This window comes from Cavia porcellus, unplaced genomic scaffold (genome assembly GCF_034190915.1).
Source record: "Cavia porcellus strain 051 isolate PalLab524CR breed Dunkin Hartley unplaced genomic scaffold, mCavPor4.1 scaffold_4, whole genome shotgun sequence".
NCBI classification, from domain to species: Eukaryota; Metazoa; Chordata; class Mammalia; order Rodentia; family Caviidae; genus Cavia; species Cavia porcellus.
Window position 1 is genome coordinate 20,675,836 of NW_026947487.1, and position 8,976 is coordinate 20,684,811.

An 8,976-nucleotide genomic window follows, 5' to 3' on the forward strand; every position below is an offset into this window, starting at 1 on the left:
CCCGCTGCTCCCCTGTCTCTCTGTTCCTGACTACTCAGCCAGAGAGCTTTGCTCCACCGGCTGCTTCTTGCTCCCTTGGAAGTTGCTGACTAAATAAACCTCTCCTCTTTTAAATTTGAGTGCTGGGTGTTTTGCCCGGTGTTGAGAAAGGAGAAGTCAGGAGCTGTGGAACCTTGGCTTGGTTTTACAGATTCCTGGACTCAGCTTTCTCATCTGTAAAATGAGACAGATAACACCTACACTGCAGGATTTGGGGAATATGAATCAGTTAAACTAACTCACATGTAGAAAGTGCTTAAAACAATCCCTGACACGTAGATATCGGATAGTTTTTGCTGACAAGTGAATTTTCCTAGCTGGTGTAGAAAAATTCGTTCATCACCAAACATCTTCCTGAATTGCCCAAGTTAATGGTGGTACCCCTGAAGCACTGACAATGGAAAGGGAGACAGGCAGATAGTGAACAGTGAACTGTGTTTTGGAACCTGCGGATCACCGCCAGTTTGTTCTCACCGGTGAAGAGGAGAAACAGAGATCTGATTTAATTTACACATTAAAAAAGAAAACTTTCATATTAATGCAATATATTTGATGTATCTCATCATTTATGAAATGAGCTCTGTGCTCAACATTTAGCCTAAAACTTTCTTGCATTTAGCCTAAAATTTTCTTCTGTGCTCAACATTTAGCCTAAAACTTCTAATTTTGTTTGTTAAAGATTATGAGATTGTCACTGGTGAGTTGTGATCACTCTGAGTTTCCAACCTGTACAGAAAAAAAAGGTTGTTTCACTGCAGCAGAAATTGTTATTTTAAGTAGAAACGTGAAGGGCTTAGAGTGGTACAGTGACTAATTATCATTCTATACAAGCAGATATAGAACAAGAAGTAAATAAATGGCAGTGACATATTTTTAAATGACATTTTAAAATATTTAAAGAGGCCACGAGAATGATAAGTGCTTCTCGTGTGCAACTGTCTTTGAAGTTTTAATCTCAGATCACACCACTAAATCATGAGGGAAGATAATTTTTAACTTGTTATGTAAAGGTTTCAGAAAAAAATCAAGGAGCTTTCTAAATATTCATCATCAAACAGAAAGAAGCTTTTGTACATTCTGAGTGTATAAAAGTGAAATCTTTGGAAGAAAATTAATTTATCCCAAAGTTTTCTGAAAGAGTCTGAAACAATTTACAGAATGAGAATGATGTATTTTTGTAAATATTTTCTTTCAGATGCTTTATAATCGGAACACTTGTGTGTGGCTAAATCACAGTGCAGATTTAACCAATTAGGAAAATATGATTACTGGAAACGAGATGTGAACCCGATAAGAAGCCCCTCCAGGAAGAACACCAGTACCCCGCTGCTCCAGAGAACAGCTGGCAGACCAGCGAGGGAACACCATGCCTGCCACTGTCTTCTCTAAAAGTCTTTTTCCTTCTCCATCCCCTTCTCTCCCAATTTTTGTTCATTTTTCTCTAGTCCTCTCTGTCAGGTACACATATACACTCTTTTTTTGACTCTGCTAATGTAATGTCTTCACATAAAATTTACATTTCTATAGTGTCCTTCCCTTCACCCAAAATGTCAATATGTGTAATAAATAATGCTCCCCACCCCGACCCACCCGTGCTGAATTCTGTTGATTCATGAGCAGTATTTTCATGGTAAACATCCCCTCACTCTAGTCAGCTTGAGATTCCTGTGTTCATCTCCTTTCTTACAAAAAAGGTAAGAAAAGAAACCTTCTTTTAGTAGTACAATGTGCAAATTCCTTTAAACATGTTTTCAACTTTTTATATTTATAATGGGAAACATAAATGGTGCCATCATTGCCGTTGGGAAGAAAATGGAAAGATCCAGATTTCTCTCGCACATTAATGTGGGTGAGCCATGATCTACTTGTTAAAATCCTTGGATTGCTAATAAAAGTCATAATATACCAAATGGTGGTAATTTGGATGAAACAAGCATATCAATCATTGAGGAATGGGCTCATGGCTCTTTATCTGGGCAGAATCATTAAGTAGAATTTATGATATATAATGTATACTATTAAGCAGCTTCCATTAAACTTGCCTGCCAAACTCATTCTATATAGAGGGACATTTCTAAAGCAAGATGTATGCAAGAGCGCCACCTATAGCAAAAATTCCACATTTATTTTATAACGCTAAAAACCTAGAAATTTTTAAAGCAGAATAAACTTTTTTAAAAAGGAAAAAAATCCAAGAATTGAGGCACATGGCTTAATTTACACATTCAAACAATCTAAAACGTGTATAAAACTCATTTGAATAAAAATATAAATATTCTAAATAAAAATATAAAACTTTCTGATTAAGGAAAAATGCTTTCATTTTACAGATAAATTTAAACCAAAGACTAACATTTTTTATTTAAATAAATGGTGTAACAAGTAAAATTGTTACCATTTGTGTTATATTTTGACATTCTACTTTTGTTGACTGTTTTTTGCAATCTGCTTCTTTAAAACCTGAAAATGAGGCACTTAAAGAATGAATGAACAGGGCTGGGGATTTAGCTCAGCGGCATAAGTACCTGCCCTGTAAGCAGGCGGTTGTGAGTTCAATCCCCGGTACTGGAAAAAAAGAAAAAAAAATGAATGGTCTTCTGTTGCTTAACTTTTTTAGATACTGTATCACCCATATAACTTTCTTCAGTGTAAATGTAAGCAGAGAATTCTAAGGAAATGGTGACTAGCTCTACAATTGTGAAATGTCCTTTAGGAGTCGGCTGCCACAGAAATTTAGTCTTAAATACTTGTTACTTTGACCTAAAAGCTAATTATGAGGGAGTTGAGCCAAAAAGTGAGATGAATAAAGAGAAATTTCATTGGTATTGCAGAGATAGTTGCCAGAAACAGCTTACAAATCATGAGTCTATGCAGAGATGAAAAGTTGAGTCTAAATTATTATTCAGCTGGGTCCTTAAATCAAAGGAGAGCAAAAAATGATTACAGTGAACCTCTAATTTTCAACTCTAGAGAGTCAACATGGTAGCAGTGTGCAACAGTGTTTTACTGCAACCCTTTAGGAGAGCCCTTGGCTTTTTTATTTCCAGAAAGAGTAGACACTTCTGGTGGTATGTTGCTAACACAGGCTAAAATCAGTCATTGCTACGGGCCACACAGGAAGCTGCTCCACAGTCTGACCAAGGGCAGGTGAGCAGGAAACAAACTGGAGAGGGTGATGTCCCTGGGTACACTTTATTATCTCACACTTGGGGCCCTTTGGCTTTTCGTGTGCCCAGTGCTCATGGTGGGGAGGCTGGATTTAAGCAGGTTTAGTGGCTACCATACAAGGTGCCAAACAGAGAGCACTACATGCCAATATCCTCTGTTTGCAGAGCAAAGCAGTCAGACAGCGGCTGGCAGCAGCCACTCTCCCACGATGCACCAGGACAGCCAGCGCTTCAGCTCTGCCCTGGGAGGCCCACTTCTCAGGATGAGAGGATAATTCACTCGCTATAGCCCATTCAATCTTCAGCCTCTCGGCTGACGCTGCCAACAGAAGTGCCAATTAATGCCAATTACAATGGTGACTTTTCTGATATGGGCACCTACTCTTATAGGCCATCAAACAGCCATCATATATTAATGACTGTCACTCATTACCAATATGGGCGAAGTTTGAACTAGTGACCTAGAGGAGAACTGCTCTTTATCCTACTTCCAACTCCCTGAACCGTCCAATTCCCCTCCCTCTTTCTTGGCCAATGTTCTTAATTATAGTTTTGTACCTGAATAATGAATGTGCTGCATTTTGACAGCGACAATCGCTAAGACTTTGACAGCAGAAGTGCAGATCCTGACTACTATTTAGCAATCCCTGTCACAGCCTTCAGGCCGTGAGGTCCAGTTCAGACCTTCAGGGGGCACTATTATTTCCTTTGTCATTTAATCCAGTGCATTTTTTATTTGTCTTTACTACTCCTAAGTAAGGGCAGCATTTTTATGCAGATACACGTGTCATGGACTTCGAGGAGGATGGTGCCGTTAGGCTTTCTTATCTGCTCATCATTTCCCATAGCCTTATGAGGCAGAAACTCCCCACACAATTAAATATGCTGCAAATTAATCTGGAGGTGCACTTTTCCATTTGGAAAAAGGAAAGTAAGTTAATACAACAAACATCCAAATGACGGAGATACCGAGCTCCCTATGTGGAACAGATACCTTAACTTTCTTTCCTTAAAAATCATTTCAACCCAATCTGGGAGACAGATTCTCGAATGACCAGGTGCTATCCATTGCCTTCTGTCTGCAGTCCCTGGAGTAGGGCCTGGCCATGTTTTTGGAGGCCCTCCACCCACCTCCCTGGACTCTGGGACAGAGGACAGCCTAAAGCAGTTGGTGCCAGCAGTCTCAAATGTGCATGCTTCCTGCATCCTGTAAGGAAAAGACCAGATTGCTCCACAAAGCTAAAAAAGTGGCAGAAAAATGTTCTTGTTTTCATTCTTACTCAACGATGCTGATGCCATAGAGGAAAGAAACGTGGAAGTAAGAATCGCAGTATGGGCTTTTTCTTTCTGTTAACATTTCAAGACTCCCCATCTCTAAAAGCACCACCTAAGATTTTAAATAAAACACACTGATGTTATTATTGTCCCCAACCACTCACTGAATTCTACTGAGAGCTTTCCATACATTATAGAATATTTCATCCACACCAAAGGAATTAATGCCCCATTTAATGGATAAATAAATTGAGGCTCAACAAATATCAACTAAAATGTGCCACCAAGCTCAAAAAGGGTTTGGGCTCAGGACTTTCAACCTCCAAAGCAAAAGCTCTCTTCACTATATTGCCCTACAACATCTTTGTTCATAAAGTTTTTTCCTTTCTCTGACTACATTTGGATTGCTACTATTTCAACTTTTAAACAGTTTGTATGCAAGATGTTGTTTTGTGTAAAGAGGAGGAAAGATTGACAAATCTAAACCAAACAGGGAAGAATTATAAATATTTTGCTTCACTATCACAGCTTTCTCCATATGCCTGAAATAAAATATTTCCAATCAGGATCCACTGCTGCAGAAAGCTTACCAACAAAACACGTCTTGATTTGTGCGTAATGTGTGTAAATGTAAATAAATTTTTTTAAAGAAACAATTGAAATACGACATTTATGGAAAGTAACTGATTTTCTTTCTTTCTTTCTTTCTTTCTTTTTTTAGGCAAATGAAATCTAAAGCTGTACAGACTACTGACAGACTGACGACTGGGTCAGTTGCCAGAATCTGGTTAGGAAGTCAGGATGAAGGTCACTAATTTCATTCTGTTTTATTTCAACAGGACCTTGAAACAAAGAACACAGCCTTAAATAGATGGTGAGAAGGGATGGGCTATTAAACTATGGCTTTCCTGTCAATTCTGTGTGCTTTTTAGAATTAGAAAGATGGTATTTTAACAGAATAAATGTCTTAAATTTTATCAGAAAAGTATAATAGCCAAGAGCCACATCCGGAAATAATATTTGTAGCAGTGACTGATTTTCATTTTTGTGATGTTATTTGTATTTTTCTTCCTATTTCCAAAAATTATAATTTGAAAACAAAATCAGCTAATTTTTTTATGAAGTAGATATCTGAACTTCAGAGAAGGTATTTTTCAGAAATTTTTGTACTTTGTCCACTTTTTTTCTACAGTCTATTTTGGATATTGAATTTTATCATTTTTCTCATTAATTAACAATGAAATCATATATTTTGCCACAACAGTTACTTATAAATTATTTTTCAATAAAATTAACTTTAGAGAAGCGAATTAGCATGACATCTGATAAATTACTAAAATATGTTTTTGTCTTTTATTAGAGTAAATGTCTAAATAAATTCATAATTAGTGTGAGCTGTGTGGCATACACAAAATTATTATACACAGTAGGATTATAGTTTAAAGAGATTTCCTTAAAATCTAAATACAAAGCCCTACAAGTTATACTTAGTTCTCCTCAAAAAATTGCATTTTTCTAACTAATAATTTTAAAATATACCTTATGCTATTCTCACATACACAGAAGGCTAGAGAATAAATCTAGTAAATAACATAAAAGGAAACTAACTAAAAAATAAATTAGTCACAAAATTCAAAAGAAATCCAAATGTGGAATAGATACAAATTCAAAGCATAAATCCAAAATGAGGCGTAAATATCTAACAGGGCCCCGAGTGTCCTATTAGTCTCACACTGCCACACTTTCCCTAATACTTGAGTTACCGCCAGCATCAGGAACAGCCCGTCACACAAGTTGTGATATAAGGGCCACACCCAACATTTCATAGACCGCATGGTCAACTCAAAACAGTCAAGATTGAAAAATACACCTCACCACCTCAGGACAGAAAAGAGAGAGCATTTTGTTTCCCCTTCAGCTGCAGAAACTTCTCCATTGGAAAATTCCTTCCAACATCACAACAGAACAGAACCGTACGGGGCTGTGGACTGAATGCTGGTTCCCAGCTAAAACGCAGATGTTGAAACTCTGATTTCCAATGGGGTAGCATTTGGAGTTGAGGTCTTCTGGAGGTAAAGGGGTTATGAAGGTAGACCCTTCATGATGGGATTTGTGGCCTCATAATTAGAACAGGAGGACTTGTTTTCCCTCCCTCTCCCCTTGCCATGAGAGGTTACAGAGACAGCCCTTAGGAGAATGTAATTATGCTGACACCCCGAACTCTGTTCCAGCCTCTAGAACTATGAGAAATAAAGATTAGTTACCTAAGCCACCCAGTCGATAATATTCTTGTCACAGTAACTCAAACTAAGATGTCTGACACATCAGTGAAGGATTAAATGTTCACATATCTATACCTAGGATTCCCCTCCACCAACACTGTTTCTAACACTAGTGAAACCTACCTCTTCAGAGCAGGACTTCTGATGTTTTGAATCTGGATTGGCTCCAACTTGTCCCAAGCTTGAAACTCCATAGAATGGCACAATCCCTCACCCTTGTAGCAGAAGGGGATACATTCCAACATCCCTCGTGGATGCCTGAGGCCAATGATACTACTGAAATCTACATGTACTGTTTTCAGTAGAAATCTACATGACAGGTAGCATATACAGCATAGATACTCTGGACAAAGGAATGATTCAAATTCCAGATGAAAAGTCATGGGATAGCATAGAGTTTCATTATGCTTCTCAGAGTAATGTGTAATTTGATACTTACAAAGTATTTAGACCACAGGAAGCTGAAATCACAGAAAACAAAACTAGAAATAAGGAGGGATTACTATGCAATTCCTGATACAGCTATGCTTTCCTGTTGTGTAGTTGGCCAACCTGAAGTATTCACCATGTTAACCTTCCATGGGGTGGGTAAATTTCTGTGATGTTTGCTTTTCATGCTGATCTCAATGAATTCTCATGCTTTCTTTCTTTTTTTTTTTTAATTTTGAAGGTAGTAAAATACGACAGAACATAGCAAATTGAGACAGTACAGTGAAATTGGTACAGAATGTCACAACAGGTTACCAGGATAACAGTAACAGGTGCCATAGTATAGTTATCTTCTCATGCTTTCTTTTTATTTTATTAGCACTTTATTAGCAATTAGCTCAAGATCATATATTAATGGAGAAAGGTTTCTCTTTTCAACACAACCTAAAATGGGTGGTTCAAGAGCCCTTGTCAGGCAATTTGGGTCATACTCCCTCTGCAGTCTTTCCTCACCCTAGGAAAGAAGCTTCTGCCTGCCCCCCTATTGTATTCTTTACCCCTCTAATCAGCCCTCTCCTTTCCTATTATGACTTGTATCTTGCAATCGCCCCAAAGCTTCTTGTGCTTATAGGTAGAGCTCTGTGGAGATGACTGGACCCAGGGTGTGTAAATATGAATTAAGATTTTGTACGCTATGCAATAGGCTTGTCGTCTAAATGGAACAAGGGAAAAGAGAGACTGGCTGCAGCTGCTGCTGCTGCTACTGCTTACTGCCTATTCTACCATGAACTGTTTCTCCTCTGCCATGTCACTCTGCTTCATAGCCAGCTGCCTTTGGATTGAAGCCTTTCTTCTTTTAACTTGTAAATGTTGAGTATTTTTGTCCCAGCAACAAAGAAGTAACCTACGATAACTCCTCAGGAAGAATTTCATCCACAAATTATAAAAGAAGCCCTCTTGATGATGAGGAAAGGAAACTCAGTCCTAGAAAGCACCATCTTCCCTCATCCTCCAGAAGTCACATCCTTTCTTGACTCCCTTTCTGTCCCATTTTATCCAACTCACTTCACAAAATCAGACTCCATATTAGCATGGCCAAGAGACCAACTGCATGTGTTGATCAGTTTTCTATCACTATAACACAAGTACCTGAGAGACGCAACTTAAAAAGAGAAAAGTTTTATTTTGGTTCTCAGTTTCAGAAATATAAGTCCATATTCACTTGGCCTGGTGGCTTTTATGCCTATACTAAGGTAATTCATCATGGCAGAAACACTTGGTAGAAGACAGTTGCTCACCTTATGGTAACCAAGAAAGGGACAGGACCACCAGGGACAAGATATAAGCCCTGAGGGAATGTTCCCAAGAATCACACTCCATTCATCTAGGTCCCATAAGTTCCCAAGACTTCCCACAAGTTACAAATCTATCAATGGATTGATCTTTAGCAAAATCAAAGCCTTCATGATTCAATCACTTTACCAAAGCTCCACCTTTGCTTCATTGGGGACCAAGCCTTCAACTCATGAGTCTTTGAGGTACATTTCAGACCTAAATCATAACACTTCCTCTAAGGCAATAGCAGGAGGTACATGTGAGCAGGATCTCCACTTGCAAACTTCACAATCTTCTGGCTCCAAAGAATTCTTATGCCATCTTATTTATGAACACATTTTGAATAAGAACAAGTTTTTGCCCCATAATATCTGTGAAGTGTCAGGTCCTTTAAGCTTTCCCATTCTGGCTCTTAAACATTCCTCACTCCCATGGGGCTGGGGATTTAG